Genomic DNA, 13,885 nt, shown 5'->3' on the forward strand with positions numbered 1-13,885 from the left:
ATTTATTTTTGTGATAACAACGATGTTCTCTTCAGGGTTGTTTCCCATTAAGTAATTGACTTGATTCCATAATGTTGGGATTAGGAAGGCTGAATTAAAGTCAGAAGGATTAAAATAGTTTTTTGCACGTAGGCCTGTTATGGGTCCAAATCACTGCAACTCTTACATGGCTACAATTTGGTAAATTATTTATTTTCCATAAACACCACTTCACCTTTAACACAGCAACACAAATTTTACAATATGAAATACACATTCTGTTTAAACATGCTGAACTCTGCTACTGGGGCAATACTTATTTTCTGGTAGACTTATCCAATTTGATAAAGAAATTATATCAGATTTCTTCAGGTTGTTTGTGAATGCAGTAAATATCTACATGGTATGAAGGGGGAGTCGGAACAGTTCACTGGAGGTTTTAGAGTGCAGAGTGACACTGAAAATTAAGTATCAGAGGAGTAGCCGAAAATTAAAAAACCCTCCCTTCACTAATTTCTGGTACAGTACAAGATGAAAAGAATAGCTCCCCTTATAAAACATCAACTTGGTATAACTTTCTTGTTCAATGCCAATTCTTCACAAATTAAAATACAATAAGAGGAACGTAATTGAGCATTTATTGCTTATGGGCTCTAAAATGAGGCTAATCAGATAGTGACTAAACCTCAGCATGCGCTCTTTTAATAGACACATTTTATTTAACATACAATAACTGATGTATTCCATTTAAATTTTGCTAATGGAGAAGTTTAAAGTGATCTCTACAAATTCTGGAACTGGAGCGAGTACACAAATCACCTTTAACACTCAGTTTCGGAAATGTCTCAGGTGCAGATTAAGTTGCCTTAAATAGAGAAGGAATCAGGTTTGAAAGTGAGGTATAAACTCACTGAAGAAAGAGTAAATTAATGTTGGGAAGCAGGAAATAAATATACTGTAACTATTATTTTACTATTAAACAAAGGTGCCCAAACAAAATAGAAGCCCCACAAGCACTAAATGACAGTTTACATTATTACTTTCTATGGATGTACTGAATGCACATGACAAAGACCCTTTCATTCTGTGCTGGGTGCATAATAATAATCCTGTACATTTCCCTGTAAAGGGAGAGAGGAAAGCACTGAGCTTCCTTCCACTAGGATGTCAACTCCCTCCTAGCCCTGCATCCACGCATCTTAGATCTGTACTTGAATTAAAAGTTACAACTACAAAATAATACAGCATGGTCAGAAGAGTGACGTGTGGTTTGATCAGATTAGAACAGATGAGGGTCTCGCTGTCATCTGGAATATGATGTGTTAAAGAGAAGACAGCAAGTCTGATTTGATATGCAAATGTTACAGATTTAACTCCCCTAGATGTTAGTTGTAGAAAACGCTGATCTGAGAAAAAAGGGGAAAAAACTCTTTAACAAGGCATGAGGGTAATTCAAAGCCAAGTACTTTTAAACAGCACTTAACAAGTCCCTAGAGCCTACTCAACAGCAGGCCACCCCAGAAGTGCCATCTTCTGCCCCTCAACAGCTTGAAAAAGTAGTAATTGCAAATCCATTTGCATTTTTCTTCTCAAGTTGTCCATGTTCATCATTCAGCACTGTGAAAAAAACAAGCACCAGAGCAAAGGGAACCCTCCCCAAATGCGTCAATAACAAGATAACGGAGTGCCTGAATCCCCCCCACACTCCTGCTCTTACACCTTTGCCATCAGTTGTTTTTCACATTTCACTCCTAATTATGTTGCATCTATTGCCGTATACTTAATTAGCTGCATTAATGTGATTTCTTTTCACATAGTCAAGCAATTAAGAGCTATGATTGAGTTTCATTCAATTAGCCTCAACAAACATGCTAATTGATGTCCCAGATGCAAATGAGGTGCAATGAGAGAAACCTGCTAGCAATCGAGAGTTGTGTCAGAGAGACACAGCTCTCAGCTTGCTGACAGAAGCACAGCTTAACATGGCTACCACCTTCTGTGGAGCTGCCTTTCGAGGAAGGGAGATAAGTCATTAATGCCTCAGTGTACCAAACAGATCCCTACAGGAATACCGTGCTGCACTGAATCAAATCAATGTCGTCTCCAGTTCTCACAGCAATGGCAGGTAGTTGCACTGTAAGTGGGGAAAATGTGAGGCACTTTACTAGGATTTGGTAGGCGTTACAGATATTGTAACTACCGCATACACAACTTCTTTAGCTAAAAAATTGTTTAAAAAAGTGTTCATCTAATCTCCGAGCTTGTGAAATACTACATAAGTCATGGCCTACAGTTATCAGTAACTGGCGACTTCATCTTAGTCAGCTGTGGGGCATGCTGGTACTTGAAGTTAAGCCTAGAACACATCAATCAATCAATATTCCCTAAAAATACACTCACTATATTGATTCTCATTGCTTTTCATCCTGAGGTAACACCTTTAGCAGTTTGCTCAAATATAGCGCCACTGAGTGTTAATTTGACTACTCAAGGCAAGTGACTAGTATCTATAAGACTAAATTAACTGCTAAAATACCCGTGATTGCCATAGAAAGGACAAATACTTCTGGAAGCTGCAAAATGTTATTTAATAACACCTCAAAATGAATTGCCCATAGTGAAAAGACATGATACACAATAATACAGCTTTCTTTTCAGAAACACTATAAATGGAAATATAATTAAGTTAAACAGTGAAATGGATGGAAGCTGCTTAGGCAAACACAAAGACTGACTAAAGAGATAGATATGACTTTGCTTTCTAAATAGGCCTTGTCTTGAGAATATTTAATACTGCTATTTAAGGATGTTCCTTACTGACTGGAATAAATAATTGCAATGAAAACATTACACAACTGTTGGTATACATTCATGTGGGCTTCAGTTTTTTAAATCACTCTCACACAAACAAAATTCAGTGAACACCGTGTCCAACTATCATACATTCATTCCCAAAACAATTAGAATCCTCCTTTATAAAAAAAAAATCTAATAAAAATTGCTATGAAGAATTCTTCAACAAAACCACTATTCATGTTATGGAAGCACACAATCTTGTCTAGAGGGAAAAAAAATCAAACTTTAATTTTCAAAACTTAAGAAAGGAACCACAAAAATGTCCTTCCATATCACATAACATTGGGCACAGTAGTTTAATTTCTTCTCTACACTACTGTCTGCACATGAGAATAGGCCTTTATTTCAACACTGCTTCAAATAAGAAAAAATCAGAACACAGCTCCACCAGGTTTGGAGGCGTGTACAATGCTCTCTTACAACACAGACACAGAGTTTATTTTAAAGGCAGAACTATAGGACCACGCGCGTTCCTGCAGTATGTTCCCTCCATTCCTCATGTTGCCTGTCTGGACTCTACATGCCTTGGCACAGGAACTATATTGTTCATATGATTTAAATGCACAGTACATTGTGGATGAAATACAAATAAATAAATTACCAAAGTCTATCAGCTGCATTTCACTTTTTCTATTTCCAAAACCTAGTTTATTATGCAAGAATACTCTCCATTTGTTCATGGCTCCATCGCATTTAAAAAGTTACCCCTGCCATTGAGCAACCCCTGCAAGCACCCAATCACTTTTGTTTCTACAACCTGACTAATAAGCTAAGAACAGCTAGTGAAATGTACAAACTAATACAATATGCAAACTCAATTTTTAGAAACCAAATACCATAAACTTACTTCAGGTTTAAAATCCAGTATATCTGACGGCCTTAATCTCCAGTGCATTTCTCCTTGTGGTTAAACAACATTTGTGAAAAGTAGGTGTAAAATACTACCATTCCAATTACTTTGCACAGATATAAATAACCATACAAAGAGCAAGGAAGCATAACCCACACACCTCCTAGATGTGGTGTTCTGTCCCATCTAGTGGCACCGAGACCACTTAGAGAGAGATAAAATGAGTCTGCTCTACAGCCTTAGCTAACAGTCAGTTGGCTTTTAGCTCATACAGTAGAGGCTCATGCACTAAGCTCCAGAGGTCCCAGAATTGATCCCACCCACCACCGTCCGGGGTCTGTCAGAGTTACAGAAGCAGAGATGGAGCTTGAGTATTGCAAAGCAAGTGAGACCTTTAATAGAGAATGAAATGATCAAGTAGATAGCTATAGACCCTGGGAGCCTAAGTGGGAGTATTCTGCACTGCTTTATGTGATATACAAAAATGAGTGACTCAGATTCTTGCTGCAAAAGCAGACCAGGACCGGGAGACACTGTACCTTGTACTGTTGATACTGGACAGTTCTGAAATTACAGTGAAAGGTCCTATGTTCCAGTGTGGTCCTCCATGCATAGAAACCATATCAGCTCTTTCCCTGGGAGGCCTCAGAGCAGGGGATTCTTCGGACTCCGTCTGGTTGCATTTGGATGGACTATAGTTGAAGCAGCCCTTCTCCACAATCCTTCCCCTCACACGACAGAATACACATACTGTTTACCATGATTAGGGCCCTACCAAATTCACGGTCCATTTTGGTATATTTAACAGCTATAGTATTTTAAAAATCTTAAATTTCATGGTTTCAGATATTTAAATTATAGTGTTGTAATTGTGGGGGGTCCCAAAAGGGGGTGGGGGGTCACAAGACTATTGTAGGAAGTTTGCAATATTGCCATCCATACTTCTGCACTGCTGCTTGTGACAGCCCTGCCTTCAGAGCTGGGCTCCCGGGCAGCAGACACAGAGCTTCCTGCAGCTGGCAGAGGTTCATGGAGGTGGGTCTGACTGGGCCCCGGGAGCAGCCCATGCTGGGGAAGAGGAAGTCCAACCCCTGCCCGGGCAGAACTAGCAGCTGGAGCCAGATGCATGGTAGGAGCCCCTGGCTGGGATGCTCCCAACCCTGCTCCTCTCCGGCTCTGGGCCCGGCCCTCAGGTTTAAAGGGGCCTTGGGCTGGCTGTGTGTGTGTGGAGGCGTGGGGGTGTGTGTGAACACAGCGCCCTGGGCAGTTGCCCACTGTGTCCATCCATAAGGCCCACCCCAAAAGTGACAACCTCCCTGTACCATGCCACCCTCACTTCTGCTTTGCTGCTGGCAGTGGTGTTACCTTCGAAGCTGGGCGCCTGCCCAGCAGCCTCTGCTCTGTGGCCATCTAGCTCTGAAGGCAGTGCAAAAGCAAGGGTGGCAATACCAGGGAGTGCCCCACAATTGACAGGTTTCACAGTGGAGACTAGATTTCACAGACGGTGATGCATTTTTCATTGCTGTGAATTTGGTAGGGCCCTAACCACTGACAGCTGTTTGGCTGAGTACACTCTTCTTGCATGCTCAACATCAAAACACTCATTGCAAGGTTACTGTGTGTCACAAAATTAATGTACCTAAACCTAATCTAACCTCTCACTTCTTAGAAAGTCCCGGAAAAAAACTGGTCCCTCAAATTTTCATTTTCTTTCTTGCATTCCTTTCCCTCTCTCTATCTCCCATCAATAACTTACTCTAAGGTAATAAAATACAGAATTTAACCTGAAGAGTGTTGGCTTTTTCCAGTCAAATATTACGTGGTACATGAATATTTCTGTAGTCTTCAAAGTGTTAGCAGCCAAAAAAAACACACACTTCCCATTCTGTGACTTGTGTTGACACAATCTGACAGCTCCCATTCCCCATGCTAGAAACTGGTTAAGACACAGGGCAAGTAGTTAGGAGTTCTATTCCCACTACTATTATTGGTTTGCCCTGTGGTGCTGGGCCAGATATTTGATACATGTATGTCAGATTCCCTGTCAGCAGATAGGAGACCCAGCTTGTCTATCATACAGAGATGTTTGTGAGGCTCACTGCATTAAGGCTTCCTTATCCATAGGTGAAAGATGCTGCCGAAGTATTAAAACAGAGAGCCCGTGTTTGTATCTCAGGATGGAATGTTGGAAGTTTTTGGAGAGAGGGAGCTAAGATCAAGATGGCATATTTTAGAGAATAATACTGACTTAGGGAGCCGTGAATGGTAACCTGCAAAGCTATTGTTCATTGTCAGCAACAACTGCTTTGTCAGAAGCGGGTGCGAGACGTGGACTGGTAAATGCTGAAGCCGTACTTTTGTGTGTACATGGCAGTCAGACATTTTTATTGCAAAATGCCGTCTGGAAAAGATGCAAAACAAAATTGCTAAACTGCAAAGGAAAAAAAAATAAGGGGGAAAAACAAAAGGCCCCCTTCCCTTTGCTTATTGAGTTCAAAGGCATAACATGCAGCACCCTGCAGCAAATGGGAAGCTACACTAATTTTAAAACCATAAAACGCTATAAAGTGCCCTGCGGGGCAGGACTACACTGAAGCTAGTTGCACCTAAATAAGACATGGTTCATTTACTTCACAGCTTAGCCTAATGTAATCATCAGTGGATTTCTAGCCTAGAGTTGTAACAGGCAAATAGCCGATACTGCGGAGGCGACACTCCCAGCCATAGAGGGGGCCTCTGCTATATTGCTGTTGATTAGAAAATTTTTCAGTTTTGACAAGCACTTAATGAACATAAATCGCACCTTGATTGGTTTCCATTTGGGGCCACAGGCACACCTGCAAAAAAACAACAATCTCCAACTCCACTTCCCCCATTCTTCGCAGAGAACTCAGCAAAAAACCTACAGTCCGGTTATGAGCCACATAAGAAAATATTTATCACAGGTTTCTGTGCAAGCAGCAGTGAAAGAACATTTTCCCTAAACTCCTTCCTACAGAGAGATATGGACATTACGTCCTTTAACATCTTAGTGCACTGTGATTTCTTAAAAGGTACTACAAAGCTACCTCCCCAGAAAATAACATTGGGGGACAATTAGTCATTTTAAAATGTGTGTGTCAGTCTGTTCTGGAAAACACTCTGATCAACCTAAAGCTCCTTCTGAGAAGGTCATTTTGTTCCCTTACTATTAACATTGGGAACTGAGACCCTGAAGTTAAAGGAATAAAATAAACTTTCACTGTGTCTATGCTATAGTATTAATCAGATCAGTTGATGCTTGGGGACGGAGCGGTCTTTCAATGTATAACACCAGATCTCAAACATACAAAATATTTAATTTTTCATAGTTTGCACATTGTCATGGAAATCTGAGCAGGTTATTCTGTCTCTGCCCCTCAATCCCCCCTGCTCCCACTAGATCATAACAAGAACAGATCTAACATTTCGTAAGCACTAGATCCACAATTTGTCTATCACAAATAATTTATGTAACATGTATGTCTATACTGGTTAGTTCTGCTAGAAATGGAGCTTTATTTTCATAAATCATCTCTTCATAAATCAATACCTTGCCTATTTAAATTGCAACTTGTTCAAATAACCAAACAGTCTTTTTTGACAATGAGCTTCACTCTTTGTTGATATCTATTACATACTGCACATTTACACTGTTCTGCAAGTAATAGTTCCATGTGCATTGCAGTTCCCTACACTAATTACATGTGATAAATCTTGTGTCATATGCTCTGAAACAAATGGATTCCAAGCTAAATATGCTTTATATATTCACAGGTCACTTAATGCACAAACAAGGAGAATCTCTACCCAGTTGTGGGACTAGTTACATGGAAACAGCAGGAATAATCAGTCTTCATTACCCTAAGCACAGACTGCTTAAGTGGGAGTCTTTTATGGTACAGCTTACTGACCATTATACAGGACACTGAGAACTCCACATTTCATTATGCCCCTGGTTTGCTGTGATTTTTCACTTGGCATAGCAGGTGCAGTGGTGATTTCATTTAGGGCTATGCTCAGTTTGAAGGGACACTGTTAAGGTTGTTAGGATTTAAAATTTACTTACCTCGACAGTTTTCCCACAGTGCAATCCTTACCTTAAGGATGGCAACTATGTATTTAGGTGTGTTTTTTTTTTAAACTAATCCTTACTGAAGCACTATTTCAAGAAAACAACGCCCTTGTAAACAACAAACTGCATGGATGATCTCCTGCAGCGGTCCCCTCTGGCGCGCTACCAACCCCTTTGTTTCCCACACAAGCACACATGCTATCACACACAATATATATATTAGTTGAAAACACACAGCAGTGACGTGTGATATCCCATATGATCACGGCATAAGGTGGTAAAGTAGCACAGGCTCTAATGACCATTTTTGCTGAAGAGGTTACCATGTAGCGTCTACAAAATAACTGCAGCAATGTATCAAAGTATGACAGAATTAAGAAGTGAAGCCCAGAGGAACTGTAACAAATGACATCATAAAGCGGTATACTATTCTGAACAAAGTTTTAGGACAGAAGCTATTAAACTTGTCCACAATTATTTTCGTGTGGACGATATATGGTATCAATACCTCAGATATGCAGCTAGAATTAGACACAACACTATATATCTTTCATGCCTGTTTTCCATTTACTCCAGTGTTTCATTCATATTGACTGATAAAAAATAACTATAACACAAATTTGAGCATTGATAATTTTGTCAAACATATATTACCCCTAAAATCACCCTGTCGACTTCTCTTTCCCAGGGTCTGCCCTGAATGCAAAAGGTTTCAAAGAGTACATCTGCATTCTAATTGATACATAGCAATATGAAGTCATAAACAAAGCAATCTTTGGGTCAATTCCCAGACCTATTCAACATGACCTGATTTTATGATTACTATGGCCCTTCCCAGAAAATTATTAAAGAAGAGAATTCAGACTTCACAGATATCTAGAGTTGTATTTTCATTTGAAACAAACTATTTTTTATTGACTACGATCATCAGGGAGAGTGTGGGTAGTTTGTTAATCCAACATACCTATACATACCTTGGGGCTGTGAAACAGTTCAAGGGGAAACACACTTTTTGGAGCAAGAGACGAGCCAGCCAAAGATGTTTGCACAAAGTTATTCATATACCCAGTTGTGCAACACAGCATTTAAATACTACGATAGCCAGACTGCAAGAACCAATGTTGCCAGCCCCCATACTTACAAAAATCATTCGTCAGGTCCCCAAAATCATGAAATTGGCCTAAAAACAATAATATATTTTGGGTTCTTTTTGGCCACTGAGTTTTTATAGTCCCCATTTTCAAGCTTTTCTGCAGAAGCATTAAGTCAAGGAATTTTTTTTTAACACGAGAATCCCAGCTTTATTTAATCACATGGCTTGAGGAGCTAAGGCTTTAAGAAAACAACACTAAATATAATGAGATGTGAGAACATTGCTGGAGTTGGCTACACCGCTGGACACTCGTATGTCACATTTCAACAGTTTTTACATGGATCGTCATTTAAACTCTGATTGGGTCCTAGAAGATCAGTCAGTGCCTGTAGAATTTCACAAGCCAAGGTACTGTTATGGTAGTAGTGTCATTACAATATATCGGAGCACATCTGTGCGAAGCAAGACAACTCCTAGCCATGCTGAAGTTTTACACACCATTATTGAAACATGATTACTTTGTCTGATAATGGAAAAATCATTCCTAAGGTCTTCATCATTAAGCCAACGTGAACTACGTTTCTATGAATGATGGAATGAGCTCATTTCCCCTTCAGTTAGCACTGCTCATAAGAAAATGGATTTCCAGAGTTGTGGATACCACCTAGTGATTTCCCAGGCCAAACTTATTCAGATGAGTCTCATCTGGCTACAGTATAACAACATTTTTGTGTGTCACTCCTGCAGCACCACCACAATCCCAACAACCTTTGTGAATGTCATTTGAACAGAGTCTATCCCAAATGGGAGAAAGATGAAATAGAAGCAGTGCTCTCATGCCTCAGACCTCAGAACATTATGATAAAAACACCCAGCTTTCATACAGCATTTTTCATGTGTAGATCTCAAAGCACTTTACAAAGGACGTCAGTATCAGTACCCCCATTTTACAGAAGAGGAAATGGAAACAGAGATGAGATGACTTGCCCTAGGTCACCCAGCAGGCCAATGACTGAGCCAGGTACAGAACCCATATCTCCACAGTCTCAGTGCACTATCCACTAGGCCAAACTGCCTCCATACAATGCTATTCTCTGTACACAGTCAAACCATTCTCTTGGATATGTACCCAAGATTTATAGGTGCTAGATGGACAGCTGGGTTTTATGAGGACAATCAGCAGGATTTCCCTCTTATTCTTCGTTATTTTGGAAGACAATGAAAGAAGAATAAAGCCGTGGAAACTTTTTCCCAGAACAAAGTTATTAAATGGTTTCATTTTCCCACAGGCATCATGAGGAAGAGGAGACCCTCCCTTTACAGAGATGTTGGAACTTACCACCTTTTGCATGGCGGGAGATACCAGAATTGTTGGAACACTTTTGAACCCACTGTGTCTAAGATCAATGGTGAGCCACGCATGCTGGAACTAGATGATCATCCCCCACTTCATCCTTATTCTGAGATGAAATGAACTTTTGGAACGGAACCATTGGAGCTTTGTTTCTGCCCTGGCAAAGTTTAGGCTTTGGTTTTCTGCTTGGGAATCTCAGGGTTTGTCTGCACGGGGACACTCAGGAAAGTTAATTTGAACTAAGTAAAGGTGGGAATTTAAAGTGGATTCGGTAACCTAAAGCAAATTAAGACAACTTTAATTCTGAATGAGTATGTCCACACAGGGGTTTAATGCAGTTTAACTAATCCACTTTAAATTTACACCTTTTATTAATTCAAATTAATTTTACTTACTCCATGGAGACATGCCCTAACAATAGCTTTGAGTACCAAGAAAAGTAGGTAAGAACTGAAATCTTGGGAATACAAAGTAGGGAGCATCTCCTTAGCAATCTTCGGAGTAGTCTTCAGAAATTCTCAAAATAAGCTGTATTTCTTGAAATACAAAGACAATTCTGAGCTTTGATGAAAGGCACTTTCCAAGGAGCCCATGCGCCATATAACCAGGATAATGATAAAACCCTCCCTTCCCCACAATCTACCATGGAGCTGTGTATTGATGTAAAAAACACAAATATAGAAACAAACTGATTCAAATACAAAACAAATTAAAATCCCCCCAGGAAAAAGTTACATTTTCATCTCTCTTTTTCAGAAGTGGGAAAGTGAACAATTGAAGTGGATCCAGGGGCAGAACACTTTACACTGAGGACAACCACAGCTAAAGCTGTGTCATCTGCTGACCTGTGGCATGCTGGTAAAAAACCCAAAAAGGTAGATGGGTGTCAAAATAGGTATTCATCAGGATAACGCTAAGTTAAAGAGGCTTCAAACACGAACTTGTCCTTCACCATTAAAATAGCACTACTCAGCAAGTATCCCAGAGAATATACACAGGGAGCCCTGATACATGGCACTATGCCATTAGGAACCAAGAGATGCCTAGTCAAACTCTCATGGGTCCCTTTGTGAAGGCAAGACAGACATGTAAGATGAATAGGTAGAGATGGTGTACTGTGAAACCTGCAGGTCAAAGTTCTCTCTCATTATCCCCTCCATTTTTCTATCAAGGCAGTCCCTTAGGCACACCAAGGGAAGGGCAGGTTTAAGGTTCTTGGAAAAAAACTGTCAGCACCAAGTCCTGAAAATGTAGGTTGCTTATGTATATATTTTACCCTTCTTCAAGAAAAGGAAAATGCGTTTAGTGATTGTGAAAGGCGTCAGGCTGACAGCATTAACAACTGAAGTTACTTATTTAGCTAGCAAAGTATAGCTCAAACTTCCCCATGCTGCCCTGCCATTGTCTCTCAACTCTTCTGGAGGTATCACCTCTAGAACTTAGATGCTAGTTCACTTTCTGCATCTTTGTGATATTTTCTATGTCTAGACTGCTTACAAGGGTGCCAATTTTGATACCGGTTTGTGTGACAGACTTTTCACTCGGAAATGATCCAAGACCACTGAATCATTTCTCATAGGCTGCTGAACATATCTGAGAGTAAGGACTTGTGATCATTATGACCTTAGACCTGATATGAAGCAACGTTGCCAAACACACTGTCAGTTCTTAAAGACTAGATTAAATATTTTAGTCCCTGCAACTTTTGCATCAACTCGAACTGCAGTACAGAGGGATTGAAATTGCCTTTTCATTTATTTCTTCCCCATATACCGTTCCCATCCCTGCTATTTCTGAAAGGGTTGCCAAGTGCTACACGTTAGGGAACCACAACTCCAGAGCTCTGAGAAATGGGTTACTCACCTTGTGCAGTAACCGAGGGTATGTCTATACTACCCACCGGATCAGCGGGCAGCGATTGATCCAGTGGGGGGGGTTGATTTATCACGTCTAGACTAGACTAGACACAATAAATCGACCCCTGAGCGCTCTCCCGTTGACTACTGTACTCCACCACCACGAGAGGCGCAGGCAGAGTTGATGGGGTAGCGGCAGCAGTCAACTCACTGCAATGAAGACACCGCGGTGAGTAGGTCTAAGTATGTCGACTTCAGCTACGTTATTCACGTAGCTGAAGATAAGTAACTTAGATAGAACTCCCACCCTTGTGTAGACCAGGCCTGAGGTTCTTCGAGATGCGCCCTCCGTGAGTGATCCAGCTGAGGTATCAGTGCATCTCTGTGCCTATACTTGGACAGTTTCAGTAGCAGTGCCCATACGGGTCGCACATGCATGGTGCCAGTCTCATGGCCCCATTGATGCCTCATCTAGCATGCGTGTGACTTGAACCTCTCAGTTCCTTCTTTAATGTAGAGTCATATTGCACACTCCAAAGTAGAGGGGAGGAGGGTGGGTAGTGGAGCACCCACAGGGGAACAAATCTCGAAGAACCTCAGTTATTGCACAGGGTGAGTAACTTTCTTTTCTTCAAGTGATGTCCGTGTGGGTGCTCTACTTCAGGTGACTGTAGAGGACAGTCTGTCCTCCTGAGCATGGAAGGGGCTTCGGAGTTGGTTGGATGATGGAGGATAACACCGCTAATCCTAGCCGTTTCCTAAATGGGTTGGTTCTACCCAGGTAGAATGCTTGAAGTTTGTCTAACATCCAAGATGTGTCATGTAGCTTCATGTGCATTCTCATATGGTTAGGGAAAGAATGTGTGAAAATGTACTGGTTGATTTAAATGGAAGGGCGAGTATATCTTAGGGATGTATTTTAGATTGGTCCTTAATGTAACTTCGTCTGTTAAAAAAAGATAGCATGTGGTGGGTCTGCCGTGAGAGCCCCTATTCCTCTCCCACGCGTCAAGCCAATGTGATTGCCATTAAAAAGGTGACTTTCATTGATAGGTGCATGAGGGAGCAGGTCACTAAGGGTTCGAATGGGGTTCTGGTGAGACCTTTTAAAACCAAATTAAGGTCCCATGGTGGTATAGGTGGGCATACATCTGGGTAGATTATTTGTAGGCCCTAGAGGAATTGTTTGGTGACTGGATGTGTGAACAGAGTTGTTGCATCAATTTTTTGGTGAACGGCAGTTATAGCAGCAAGGTGTACATTGTTCGAACTTATGAATAGGCCAGAGTTTTTTAATTTGAGAATGTAATTTAGTGTCAGTGGAAGGGGTGCTGACATAGCGGTGACTTGTTTGGCATTGCACCATTTAGTGAATCTCTTCCATTTCTGTAGGTAAGTCTTACAAGTAATAGATTTTCTACTATGTAGCAACACTTGTTTGACCTGTTCTGTAGGTAAGTCTTACAAGTAATAGACTTTCTACTATGTAGCAACACTTGTTTGACCTGTTCCAAGCAGGCTAATTCGTCATAAGTGAACCATAGAGGAGCCATGCTTTCAGATGGAGCATCTCTAGATTTGGGTGGTGAACTTGACCCTTGTGTTGTGTTGTGTTAGCAGGTCCGTCTAAAGCAGTAGGGTGATTGGGTTATGTACGGATATCACTGCTGTCTTGGCCATGTGGGGGGTATTTCGCTTTATTGTTCTTATTTTGTGTATCATTTTCAACAGTGGTATGGGTGGGAATGCATACAGGAGAGATGTGTCCCATTTGATTCGGAATACATCCCCCATCAATCGGATT

The 13,885-nt window shown here is 40.9% G+C and overlaps 1 protein-coding gene across 8 annotated transcripts in view; it reads right to left on the minus strand.

Moving 5' to 3' along the window:
* AGAP1 (ArfGAP with GTPase domain, ankyrin repeat and PH domain 1) overlaps positions 1-13,885 on the minus strand; it is a 694,311-nt gene that overhangs the window by 224,245 nt on the left and 456,181 nt on the right. The window lies entirely within an intron of this gene.

The sequence above is a fragment of the Lepidochelys kempii genome, chromosome 11, assembly GCF_965140285.1.
Source record: "Lepidochelys kempii isolate rLepKem1 chromosome 11, rLepKem1.hap1, whole genome shotgun sequence".
NCBI classification, from domain to species: Eukaryota; Metazoa; Chordata; order Testudines; family Cheloniidae; genus Lepidochelys; species Lepidochelys kempii.